The sequence below is a fragment of the Bombina bombina genome, chromosome 6, assembly GCF_027579735.1.
Source record: "Bombina bombina isolate aBomBom1 chromosome 6, aBomBom1.pri, whole genome shotgun sequence".
Lineage (NCBI taxonomy): Eukaryota > Metazoa > Chordata > Amphibia > Anura > Bombinatoridae > Bombina > Bombina bombina.
The window spans coordinates 795,749,984-795,764,651 of record NC_069504.1 but is presented as its reverse complement, the minus strand read 5'-3'; positions in this window follow the sequence as shown (position 1 = coordinate 795,764,651).

Here is a 14,668-nt window from a genome sequence, read left to right as displayed (position 1 = left end):
CTGGATTACTCCACAATATTTTGCAGCATTTCTGGTCACCAAAATGTCGTAATGCTTCAATAATGTACATTTCAACCGGCCAGATAACAATATTGCCTCCTTTGTCGAGGACTTAATCACTACATCATCCCATTTCTGGATGTCTTTCAGTGACCACAACTCTTGTTTGTTCATATTGCTATGATCTTGATCTTTAAGTTTATGTCTCTGCATACTACTTTTAGATATATTTCAATTTGAGGGTACTGAGACAATTGTGGCATGTATGTGGATTTTTTGGTGAGGTTTTTTTGCCAATCATTACTGTCAGGACTAGTTGGTTCATTGTCCTCTAACAGTGTTATCAAATCCATCATGGCCTGTGTTTCTATATCAGAGTCATTGTGCTTCTTGTACATTTTCTTTAAAGCCATTTTTCTGGCAAACAAATTAATGTCTTTAATAATTTCAGTGATTAATCTTATTTGAGGGTGAAAAAAAACAGACCTCTACTGAGTACATTAATATGATGTTTAGACAGGGCTTTATTGGATAGGTTTATAATTTCCAATTTGTTGGTGTCTACCACCTCGGCCTCCTTGACCAATCCGACCTTGTCCTCTCGTTGTTCCTACACCCCCACCTCATTCTGTTTCTTAGGTTGCGTTCTGTTCTTCCCTCCCCTTCTTTTTCCTTTGATTTTGGTTTGCCTTCTTTCTCGTTTTTTGAAAGAATAGCCTGTCTGTCATTAGCATTTGGTACCAGAAGTGTTCTACTGGAGGACCCTTCTACCCCTTTCTCTCCTGCTGATGATTCGTATTCTGAAGTAGAGACATCATCATTGTTGATATTGGAGGGCAGATAATTTCTCCTACGCCTGGGATTCCGCTCATCCCAGATAAATACTCTGCCTTGTTCAAAGTCTTTGGTGTCTCTACTCAGTTTGTCGCATTTGGTTTTGATAATTTCCTTTTCCTTCCCATCTAACTCTTCCCTTAAATTTTTATAGGCAGTCTTAAAATTGTCAAGTGTCTCAAAGGTTTTGAGATTTAAATTAATCTCTGAGATTTCTTTTTTAAGTTCTTCTACTATGTCTGTTTAATAGTCTGACAAAATGGCTACTAGGACTTTAGAACAGGAGATCAGGGCTTGTTCCCATCTCTCCCTGTAGCTTTCTATATGACAGCTGAAAGTTGGGAAAAGTCTGACTCTGAGGCCTCTTGGAATAATGTGTTTAGCCAGATACCAGTCATATGCACTCATTCCATATTGACATAGTGTGTTTTTAGGCCAGATTCCCAATCATCAAAATTAGTTATGTTAGACCCCTCTGCAGTGAAATTTGCAAATGTTTTGTTTATATTTGCTTTTCTATCTTTTTCTCTGTTAAGGAAATCCTCCATCAAATTGATAGAGGCCATTATATCCCAAAGAATGACTACTTGATAGTCTGTTTAAATATACGTTAGAAAAAGAAGGATCCCCAGTAACCTCTGGGGAAGGTGGGACAAAGAGTAACTAGACCTAAAGACCTCCAAAAACAAACCTTTGTGTATAATGGAGGTAGTGCCTAATGCCAGTATATAGAATTACAAAAAGTAGAGAGAGCAGGGCAGAAGCATTTTAATGGCACACTTAATAGGGTAGTTACAAATCACAAATGTGTTAGGTGCGGTGGTTAGTGTAAAAATTAAAATGTAACATTTAATAAATAATAAGATTAAAGTAAAAATGTGGACCGTGCCACCAATAGAATATATGCAGGCAAATATGGGGCACATATATGTATAGTGGATGTGTAATGCGTGTCAATTGCAGATTCTTACAGTGGTTATTATTATTTTTATATATATATATATATATATATATATATATATATATATATAAACAAAAGGAGAAGGATGGCGCGGAAAACAAAGGCTAGTGGACACAGTAGAAATTAAACTCTGCAAAGAAAGAGCCTGTACCCAAAAAAAAAAAAAAAGATGAAATACCCAGACACTATAATAATATAAAGTTAAAAGGACTAGGACAAGAGAAGATAAATGAATGATTATTACAAAATATATAAAACATCAGATAAAAATTCAGATAAAAACCGTATATATCTATGAGTATATATAGGTGTATATTAGGAATAGGCCTATGCCCAATACACAGTCTCAAATTAGAAAATCCAGTGCAAACCAAATGGAAAGAAAATAATCTTCATACGATAATCCCCTTATGGATGTACACTTACTTCCAAAGACCTCAATCTTATGAGGTAAGAATGTAGCAATTTCATGAATAGACTAGGCACCTCCTGTAGAATGGATAGGATGACTGTGGATCTCTCAGTATGTGATCGTCAGAGTCTTAGGATTTTCTGATAGTAAAACCTTCTCAAACTCCTCGTGCTCTCTTTAATGTGTAGTAACTTCCAGCTCTGGTGTTCATGTCATATAAAAGGAACCAGAAAAGCATACATAGCGTAAAACCGCTTTAATAAAACATTAAAACATTAAAATAACACCTATATATACTCATAGATATATACGGTTTTTACCTGAATTTTTAGCTGATGTTTTATATATTTTGTAATAATCATTCATTTATCTTCTCTTGTCCTAGGCCTTTTCACTTTATATTATTATAGTGTCTGGGTATTTCATCTTTTTTTTTTTTTTTTTGGGTACAGGCTCCTTTTATATTTGCAGAGTTTAATTTCTACTGTGTCCACTAGCCTTTGTTTTCCACGCCATCCTTCTCCTTTTGTTTTTATTTCTTTTTAGAGGGGTGATAGGTCTCCTCTGCACTTTAGGAATTGGCTGCCGGATATATCTAGCTAGATTATTGTATAAGAGGTGCCGGATAAAATATATATATTGTGGCATATTATTATCTTGATAGTAGCGCCTAGGAGTGATCTAGTGGATTCTTTCCACTAGCTCATTTTTCTTCTGTTCTTTTATCTTTCCTTATTTCCTCGGCTGCTATATTATCTAGTTTAATTCTCATATACTGTATTATAGACCTAGCTGTTTGGGTATGGCTAAGTCTATAGATTTTGAATATGGGGCTTACTTTGACCCAATAAATAAAGAAAAGAAATTGTCTATTTGTGAAGGGAATTAAATCCTTAATGAAAATTTAAGTATTACAAATCCCAAGCATCTTTTTGAGAAATTAGAAAAATGACAAAAAAACATCTTCTTAATTGGCATGACTGCACAAATCTGGAAAGATATGTAAAATCTAAGATTATACCAAAAGGCCTCAAATTTGAGAAAGCGGCAATCATGGACCCATCAGAAGTCGAACTATTAACTGAATGGGATAATAGTCTGGAGGACGTTTCCTTTAAACTTATAGATATTTTAATTAGATACAGGCAGAAACAAGTATTGACTGCTACTACTCAAATAAATGATATTAGAGTGAGATTAAATAATTTTAAAGGGGACCTTTATTATAAGGAATTGGATATGGCCAATAAGAAGAAAATAGAGATCTTTGAATCAAAAGTTGAGAATAAAAAGAGAATAAAGTTCTTAAAGGATTATAATTTAAAAAAACAAAAAGATGAAGAGAATACTAAAATAATATCTGGGATTGACAACACAGGAGGAAGATCTCCAAATCGCCCGAATGAAAATACGGAAGATTTGGATGATCAGGTATTTCATGAAGTGGAGAATGGAAGAGAGAATGACCCAAAAGAAGGGGGATCTAATTGGGATTGGATAGATATATATTCCCCAGACTACAGGGAAGATGGCACTATATGGTGTGATTGTCCTACTATGGAACACTCCAAGGTCACTGCGAATAAGAATACCAACAAAAACAATAATATTAACCATAATAAGAACAAGAATAAAAATGATAAATTAGGGTTTATTCTCAACAACCCTAAAAAATTCCCTATTACTAATAGGAGTAGAATACCTTCAAATAGGGTACCTAATAAACAAATGAGCCATACTAAATATGTAGGAACTGATTTGAGAATACAGGGTCATATTAACACACAAAGACAAAAAAGACATCAAAATTTTGAACAGAATAGGAACAGTAGATCAAATAAGCAGACTTTTTTAGGGCCACGTCTCAGGGACCATCATTTGAGTCCCCAGCAACAATTTCGGAACGGACCGCCAACTCCGCAATGGAGAAGGCAAAGTCAAAAAAGGGGTCTAGAAAGAAATATAGAGGATGTAGAGCAGGGAAATTGGTACGATGCAGGAAGTTCAAAAAGGAACAGAACAAACATAGAATGGGATTATTAAAAAGTGTAAAAATATTTAATCTGACTGATAAAACTTTTCCTGAGAATACTCTAAATTTATTTAGGAAAGGCCTATCTTTTGCTCCTACTAGAGGACCCAATCCGTTCTTTTTATATATTGATTTACAGAAATTTGTGAGAAAACTTACATTGGATAGGCATTATGCTAAAAATCAGAAAGACCAACACACCAGAGTAGAGTACAGAATAAATACTGTCCTTGAAAAGGAGGATTTGGATACTGTACTTATTTTAGAGGAATTAGGGGCCAGTGGAGATCAGAACACTGGGGGAATTGATTTGGAAGAAAGTAGTAAAGTAGTAGAAAGTAGTAAAATAATCTATAAACAATTTCCCACTCTGAAATTACCCTCTAACTTTTATCCACTGAATTCTAAGGGTCATTATATCTCGGTATTTGAAACTCTTGTGGATCAGGAGTTTGATGAATATTGTAAAAATTATAGAATCAGGCATGACAACTTAAGCATGAAGGAGAAGGAGGAAATTAAAAACCTTTCTGATAATGCAGAAATCTTGATAAGAGAAGCGGATAAGGGTGGGGGAGTGATGATTCAAAATAGGGAGGTGTATGTAAAAGAAGCTAAGAGACTTTTGGACGATCATACTACTTATAGGAAACTATTAAAAAATCCCACCAGTGTCTTTGTGCGACAGTACTCACATTTACTTTGTAATGCCAAATATGAAGGGATCCTAAATGATGACGAACTTATGTTCCTGGATAGAAGAGAGCCAAAAACGGCTATCTTCTATCATTTACCCAAGGTCCATAAAGATATACAGAACCCCCCGGGCTGACCGATTATTGCAGGAATTGACTCTTTAACATCTCCACTATCAGAATATGTGGACCATTATTTGCAACCCATAGTATCAAAAATTAAATCCTATATTAGGGACACTCCAGACACCATATCTAAGATCACTAAGATTAAATGGGAAGAGGACTACATATGGGCTACGATTGATGTAACAGCCCTGTATACAAATATCCCGCATAAATTGGGGATTGAAGCAGTAGGACATTGGCTAGAAACACTAACTAATTTGACACAAACTAAACAAAAATTTCTTAAGGAGGCCATTGGTTTTATTTTTGAAAAAAACTACTTCCTATTTGAAAATGAATACTATGTACAGGTTGGCGGAACAGCTATGGGAACTAAATTTGCCCCTAGCTACGCCAACCTGTACATGGGTTATTGGGAAGAGAAATACATCTGGCAAAATAACCAATTTTATGACAATTTTGTAACCTGGCTCAGATTCATTGATGATATTGTCTTGATTTGGAGGGGAGAGGAAGACTCCCTTGTCCAATTCTTTGAATATCTCAATGTTAACGATATGAATCTAAAGTTTACTGAAAAACATAGTAAAAAGGAAATAGAATTTTTTTACCTCTCTCTATTCCAGGAGAATGGTATAATAAAAACACGATTATTTACCAAGGGCACAGATAGCAACGGGTATATTCATGCCTCCAGTGGTCACCATTCGTCCTGGATAAAGAGTATCCCAGTGGGACAAATGGAAAGGATAAGAAGGAATTGTACCGATCATGATGATTATGCAATAGAAGCAGAGAAGTTGGCTCAAAAATTCCTTGATAAGGGATATAAGAAAAAATGGATTGAAAAGGCTCATAATAGGGTTGAAGAGAAATTTAAACTTAAAGATATGCCTTGCTCTATAACATCTGAGAAAGAGAAAAAATCTATAAATGCAAATACTTGTTTTATATCAACCTATAATGAGGGATCTGAAGGCATTAAGCAGATTTTAAAAAAGCATTGGTATATCCTTCAAAAAGATGATCTACTAAGGGACAAAATAGGGACTAAATCCAATTGTATCTTTAGGAGAAACAAAAACTTAAAATCTATTGTAGCTCCCAGTCAATTGAAAGATATGAGAAAGAAGGAGAATTGGCTAAACAAAGAATCAGTAGGACTCTATAGATGTAAAAGATTGAACTGTGTATCATGTGAAAAAATGTATCATGGTAAAAAACCTACGAAATGTATCAATTCTACTTCGAACGTGAAAGAATGCAGGATCAATAGTCTGGTTAATTGCAAAACTACATATGTAGTATACCTATTACAGTGTAGCTGTAACCTCCAGTATATAGGTAGAACGACAAGACCATACAAAAAGAGGCTCTATGAGCATGTAACTAATATTAAAGAAGGTTTAAAATCTCACAATCTGTCCGAACATTATAGACAGACACACCATGAAAACCCTGAATGCCTAAGGGGTACTATCTTAGAGCATGTAAATGTAGGAATTAGGGGTGGTAATAGGGAAACTCTTTTTAGACAGAGGGAGACGTATTGGATCCATGCATTCAATACTAGGGTCCCAGCTGGACTAAATGTGGACATAGACATTGCTGCATTTTTGTAAATATATAAAAATGCTGTGCATTTTCCACTCTCTCTGTAGATACTTTGTCTTGAACACTACTTAGGTTTTGTGTTACAGGTATTTTATATACCTTCCCTTATCATACATTATGTTTTTTCTTTTCCTCTAACATAGACTATAGTTATTATGAGGATGTTTATTGGGGGACTATATCTAGCTGTAGCCATTTTGATATTTGAAAAAATTATATCTCCCTATTCCTTCCTTTTCCCCGTTCCTCCTCTTTTTTCCTTAATTGACAGTAGAAGGAGAAAGTAGGGTGTGTATGTTTAATATGAGATATATATATGTATTTTTATGTATATGTCTTATATTACATACAACGTTTTATATATTCTGATATATTTTATATTTATTGTCTTATATCCGTATTTTTATGAAGGGTATTATTTGGAATTTTTTATGCAATAAACTTTTTTTATGTATATATCTACTGACTTCCGTCTATGATTTTATTGTCGGAATTTTAATATATTGATATGTTTATTCTGTTAATATATCTTTTTATATGTATTTTATATCCTTCACTTGTACTGTGTATGAAACTAACAACAGTTATTATGCACTAGTCTTGTTTCATATTTATCTATATTACGTATCACTGTTTTGAAATATATGTATATATATACAGCTTTTGGTCTGACACGCTAAGGAAGCATCTCTGTAGTTATCTTTCACATGCTAGCTCACGGATTGTTGTCTGTATCTATGACAACTGCAGAACCTAAGAGGCGTCTTTCTTGGTATTGCGCAATACCGGAAATGACGTAATGCGTGTCAAAGACTCTGGAAGTGCAGATTTGCGTGTCAAACCTTCTACGATGAATCCGGAAATAGAATGCAGCATTTTAATATGGGCACTACTTAAAGGTGAGTTTGGAAATAGATTCTTACCTCTGATGAAGAAGGGAATTTGAATTATTAACCCCTTCGAAACGCGTAAGGTATTTATATAAGGAAGGCTCGCCGTTTTTATATGGTTTTGGACTGAGCTGTGTTTCTACATATCTGGAGCCTTGTACGATACTTGGGACTGTTTTCTTAATAACGGATGATTACAGGACTTTCTGGCTTCAATCTTTTTATGTGCAGTAAACATACCTCATTTGTTGAGGATTTCGAATGTGAGTGTAACTGATTGTGTGTTATTTTAATGTTTTATTAAAGCGGTTTTACACTATGTATGCTTTTCTGGTTCCTTTTATATGACATTATTACCGGAGCTGGAAGTTACTACACATTAAAGAGAGCACGAGGAGTTTGAGAAGGTTTTACTATCAGAAAATCCTAAGACTCTGACGATCACATACTGAGAGATCCACAGTCATCCAATCCATTCTACAGGAGGTGCCTAGTCTATTCATGAAATTGCTACATTCTTACCTCATAAGATTGAGGTCTTTGGAAGTAAGTGTACATCCATAAGGGGATTATCGTATGAAGATTATTTTCTTTCCATTTGGTTTGCACTGGATTTTCTAATTTGAGACTGTGTATTGGGCTTAGGCCTATTCCTAATATACACCTATATATACTCATAGATATATACGGTTTTTATCTGAATTTTTATCTGATGTTTTATATATTTTGTAATAATCATTCATTTATCTTCTCTTGTCCTAGGCCTTTTCACTTTATATTATTATAGTGTCTGGGTATTTCATCTTTTTTTTTTTTTTTTTTGGGTACAGGCTCTTTCTTTTATATTTGCAGAGTTTAATTTCTACTGTGTCCACTAGCCTTTGTTTTCTGCGCCATCCTTCTCCTTTTGTTTTTATTTCTTTTTAGAGGGGTGATAGGTCTCCTCTGCACTTTAGGAATTGGCTGCCGGATATATCTAGCTAGATTATTGTATAAGAGGTGCCGGATAAAATATATATATATATATTTGTCATGATCCGGTGTACATGCGCTCAGGACACAGACCCTCGGGGCAGTGGTAGGGATTTGAAGACACCGACCCCTGACCCGGGGAAGAGTATCCTGGACGTGGATAGATGATATTCTGTGATTCATAGTTGCTAGAACTTATTGTAGAATAAATGGAGAGTGCAACATTTGTATACAATATATTCTGAGTTCACTGTGACTTATAGTTAGTTAATAGAAGTAACTGCAGGAATCAATGAGAGAAAAATATAGCAATGTGGAATGTTCAGGCTTCAGAGTAATCTGGTAAAAGATTGACACTTAGATGCAAACTAAGGTTTGTTGCAGGTTCACAGTACATAATATTATATAAAGCTGTATGTCAGAGTTTAAGCACAGCTGCACAGGTAATTAGACAAGCTGCAAGTTTAGGCATTAATTACTGTTTGTGCATTTAGATGCAAACTTGGTTTGTTGCAGGTTCACAGTACATAATATTATATAAAGCTGTATGTCAGAGTTTAAGCACAGCTGCACAGGTAATTAGACAAGCTGCAAGTTTAGGCATTAATTACTGTTTGTGCATTTAGATGCAAACTTGGTTTGTTGCAGGTTCACAGTACATATTATTATAAAGAGCTGTATGTCAGTAATTAGCAGAGCAGCACAGGTGAAAGTTAAGTTTAAGGCATCAATTACTGTTTGAACATATATTGGAGAATCACAGGAAAGCTTTTAATTGAACACATAGATGCAGAGTTCAGAATATGTTAACATATTTGCAGCAGGATATTTCAGCAATGACAACTTGTAGCAGAGAAATAGTTATAAAGTTCTGAGTAGGATGCTGTTGTAATTAGATTGTGATGATAACCAAAAGTATGTTTGATTTATAATAAAGTTCTGAGTTTGTTAAGTAGCAGTGTCCAGGAAACAGAAAATGGAATTATTTGGATACTTGCGATTTGATGATTTTAGGCATTGGAATAGAAAATGCTGTAGGTTGAAATAGTTGGTAAATTCATACAGGAAACAGTCACAGACCTCTGTTGTTCAGGATCACAACTTCAATGTTAATGCAAGGCACATTAGACCTGAGAAGGCTTAAAAAGAGGCTGAGGTAATCAGGTGCATGAATGATTAATGAGGCAGGCAGGCAAGCTGAATGTGAATACTGCCCAAATGCAGCAGTCAGAGAAGGATTTCTTAAAGGGATAGTGACATTAGGCTGAGATATGTTACAGATTCCCCTCCTTAAAGGCGACCTCCGGGCGCCCAATACAATCCAAAAGGAGAGAGAACAAAATCGATATTGAGAATCGGTAGTAGGTCCAATCGGAAATCAAGAAAGGAGGGTTGGAGATCTCTTGAAAAAATTGAATTACGAAGTAAAGGCCATGCAATTCAGGTATCAAAAGATCTTGACAATGATGAGAGCAAAACTTGAAGTCAACTTTTTTGTAGTCATCGTGAGAATGCATGAACCTAACATACAATGAGCTTCCTACCACAGAATCATCCTGAGGGTAGACAGGTGGATGTTCTTCATGATAGATGACCATGTACATAGCCAATGAAAAGGCAGCCAGTCCTAGAGATATGAATAGGCTTTCCTCAGCTTCAGAAATAGAGATGCAGCATTCTGGATTGATAACCAGATTAACCACCTTTGGGTCAGAGATTTGAGTATCCTCAGAATTAACCTCTTGGCTGAGGATTAGATATACTCCAAAAGAAAAAGCTATAGCCACTTCTAACTCAATAGCAGGGCTTTCTTCAAAATAGGAGATAGGAGTGTAGAGTGCAAGATTTGTCCAGTTCTTGCCATCTTCTAATTCAAAATGAAATGTCTCCTTACTGGATTCAGAATCAAAAGTGTTCTCACTAAGAATAGGTATATGAATGTCCACACCAGGGCAAGGTTCAGGAATACCCACATCTGGGCAAGGTTCAGTCATATCCTCAGTAGGATCAGGTGAAGGAATGCCCATGCCAGGGCAAGGTTCAACTATAGAGAAAGAAAAAGAACCCACTTTAGAGCCAAGAACCATACTCGCTTCTGAGTAGAGGGCATGGCTATCTTCAGGATCAAGTATTATTACACCCATTTCTGGGTTAAACAAAGGAATACCCATACCAGGGTCAAAAACAGGAGAGTCCACCTTGATGTCAGGTTTAGTAGTATAATCATGGGAAACAGGAACAGGAATGGGCACAGGGGAATCTTCTTGAAGAACTTTTGTACAAGTTTCAGGTTCAAGAATGTCCACTTGCGAACTTGGTTCAAAGTTGTCCTCACAGGATTGAGTATCAGGAATTCCTGTACAGGAAACTGATGTAGTAGAAAATGTAGGTTGATGCAAAGCATCTCCCAAGGGAAACAATTTCTTAGATGCAATAACAGAAGAATTTTGAGAAGGTGAAGTGTACTGAAATATGCCACACTCAGGTAGATGCGGAGGAATTGTGACACAAGATTCTGACTGAGAAGTTATCTGGAGTTCAGCAGGCATGCTTATTGGAGTTTGAATATCAGAGCTAAATTCTCCAGGGATTATCTCTGGTAAACTGAAAGGTTGTATATCTGGAACAGAATTATCTTTTGCTTCTAGCACAGGGTTTACAGGTATTGAGGCAGCATGAGAGGGATGCAAGAAATCAATAGTTGGAAACAGTTTTTGTAGTTGTTGTAGAGTCTGAGAAGAGATACCATTAGATGCTTTAAGAAGAGACTGATAGTGACTATAGACATCATCCAGCTCGGTGTTGACAGTGTCAGGAGGCAAGAGAGGGTCTGGTACAACAGAATCTAAAACAGGGGAATCAGGCTGAGTTTCCTCTTTGCACTTCTGATTTTCTGTGGGCAGACGGATTTTCTTCTTCTTCTTCTTCTTCTTTTTCTTAGAGAGCTTAGATTTCTTCCCAGTATGAGGCTTCTTAGGTTGCTGCCATTGTGGCTTGTAGTAAGGTTGAGAACAGAAATCCTCTTCATCACTGGATGCATAATTCTGATCTGATAAATCAGCATAGTAGTTGAGGGGACCTTTACTCCTAACAGCAGTCTGTAAACCAGATGTCCTTTCTTCCAGCTCTGAATCTGTCCAATCTAACGAATCCATGGTAATATCAGAAATAGGAAGATCAGTATTTCCATGAGAGGTTTCATGATGGGAGCTGTCTGTATCATCCATGTTGTAAATATAACAACCAAGGATGTCATTATAGCAAATAGGTTGAGGTCTTGTCTGAGTTTGTGGCGAATTAAAGTTGCGCTCATACCAGTCTAATACCAATTCAGCTGGATCTGTGAAGTCATCCTCCTTGTTGACATATACAGACTCAGAATCAGTATCATCAGGATAGGAATCACAAACAGGAGGAGTAGATGGTATTCTGGAACAGTAGTCCTGTCTCTTTAAATCTTTAAAGGTCTGAATTTTTTCTGCTGAATCTATGAATGCATCCTCTTCAGTTACATAGTCAGACTCAGAATCAGTTTCACCAAAATGGAAACCACGAACATGAGGAACAGATGAAATTCTAGAAAAGTGGTTCTGTCTCTTTAAATCTTTGAAAGCCTGAATTTTTTCTGCTGAAGCTATGGTTAAATCCTCTTCATTTTCATAGTCAGATTCAGGATCAGTTTCACCAAAATGGTAACCACGAACATGAGTAGAGGATTGTCTAGAATGGGAGTACTGTGTCTTTAAATTTTTTAAAGTTTGAAAATCGTCTGTTTTTCCTTTAGGGATTGCTTGGGTCTGAGTTATGTTGTAATTTTTTTATTTTCCTTTGAGGGTCGGTGCATCCACTACCACTGCGGATCCCTTTTTTAGGCATTAACATTCTGTCATGATCCGGTGTACATGCGCTCAGGACACAGACCCTCGGGGCAGTGGTAGGGATTTGAAGACACCGACCCCTGACCCGGGGAAGAGTATCCTGGACGTGGATAGATGATATTCTGTGATTCATAGTTGCTAGAACTTATTGTAGAATAAATGGAGAGTGCAACATTTGTATACAATATATTCTGAGTTCACTGTGACTTATAGTTAGTTAATAGAAGTAACTGCAGGAATCAATGAGAGAAAAATATAGCAATGTGGAATGTTCAGGCTTCAGAGTAATCTGGTAAAAGATTGACACTTAGATGCAAACTAAGGTTTGTTGCAGGTTCACAGTACATAATATTATATAAAGCTGTATGTCAGAGTTTAAGCACAGCTGCACAGGTAATTAGACAAGCTGCAAGTTTAGGCATTAATTACTGTTTGTGCATTGAGATGCAAACTTGGTTTGTTGCAGGTTCACAGTACATAATATTATATAAAGCTGTATGTCAGAGTTTAAGCACAGCTGCACAGGTAATTAGACAAGCTGCAAGTTTAGGCATTAATTACTGTTTGTGCATTTAGATGCAAACTTGGTTTGTTGCAGGTTCACAGTACATATTATTATAAAGAGCTGTATGTCAGTAATTAGCAGAGCAGCACAGGTGAAAGTTAAGTTTAAGGCATCAATTACTGTTTGAACATATATTGGAGAATCACAGGAAAGCTTTTAATTGAACACATAGATGCAGAGTTCAGAATATGTTAACATATTTGCAGCAGGATATTTCAGCAATGACAACTTGTAGCAGAGAAATAGTTATAAAGTTCTGAGTAGGATGCTGTTGTAATTAGATTGTGATGATAACCAAAAGTATGTTTGATTTATAATAAAGTTCTGAGTTTGTTAAGTAGCAGTGTCCAGGAAACAGAAAATGGAATTATTTGGATACTTGCGATTTGATGATTTTAGGCATTGGAATAGAAAATGCTGTAGGTTGAAATAGTTGGTAAATTCATACAGGAAACAGTCACAGACCTCTGTTGTTCAGGATCACAACTTCAATGTTAATGCAAGGCACATTAGACCTGAGAAGGCTTAAAAAGAGGCTGAGGTAATCAGGTGCATGAATGATTAATGAGGCAGGCAGGCAAGCTGAATGTGAATACTGCCCAAATGCAGCAGTCAGAGAAGGATTTCTTAAAGGGATAGTGACATTAGGCTGAGATATGTTACAATATTGTGACATATTATTATCTTGATAGTAGCGCCTAGGAGTGATCTAGTGGATTCTTTCCACTAGCTCATTTTTCTTCTGTTCTTATATATATATATATATATATATATATATATATATATATATATATATATATATATATATATATATATATATATATACATGTAATTATGAGCTTCAATAGTTATATGATCATCCTTAGGTGTATTAACATTTGTACTGCGATCGTAATTTGTTCCCAAATAGCCCTGTTTACAAACCATGTCTGACAAGCGGGCGGTCCAGGTGACGTCAAAGAGACCGCCTGCCACTGGCTACTACAGTCACACACCCTCTCTCCTCAACCAATCATGACTAAGAAGCCATGATTGGTACACTACCCAATGACATAGTGTTATGACGTACATTGACCTTTAAAACGAAGTCTGCTATGAGGTGCTGGCGCCTTTGACAAAGCAGATGCAAAACGCGTGTCAGGCGTTTGCACTGCTCCTCTCCTCATATAATTGTTTAAACACAGTTTAAGCTAATTTTGTTGGCCTTAATTGGCAATATAGTCATAGGTTCTGTCTCTGTTATCCTGCTATTTGGTAGCATAATCCTTAAGGGGAACTGGGTCATATACCTGAGTTAATACCCCAGGATTTATTTAATGGTATAGCTAGTATAGCTTTTTTGTACGCTACTGTTTTCTTACAGATACAGATTACCGGTTATTGATTTAGTATCTATTATTATAAACTGTAAACTTATTATTTTATTTTTTTTTTCAATATTTTTATTGAGATTCATTCAAGGTATACAAAACATATATGTTAAAATAAGTTATAGAAGCAAGGTTACATAAAGTAAAATGGTTGTTATGAATCAAATTATCCTGGAACATGAACATAAGACAACTGCAAACTTTAATATGCACAATTAATATCCACCAAACTGTATGCCCTCTGAAAATAAACCTTTTAAGGTCACTCTTGGACCTCACAAGATCATAAAATAAAATGTAACAGTATAGAAGGCCA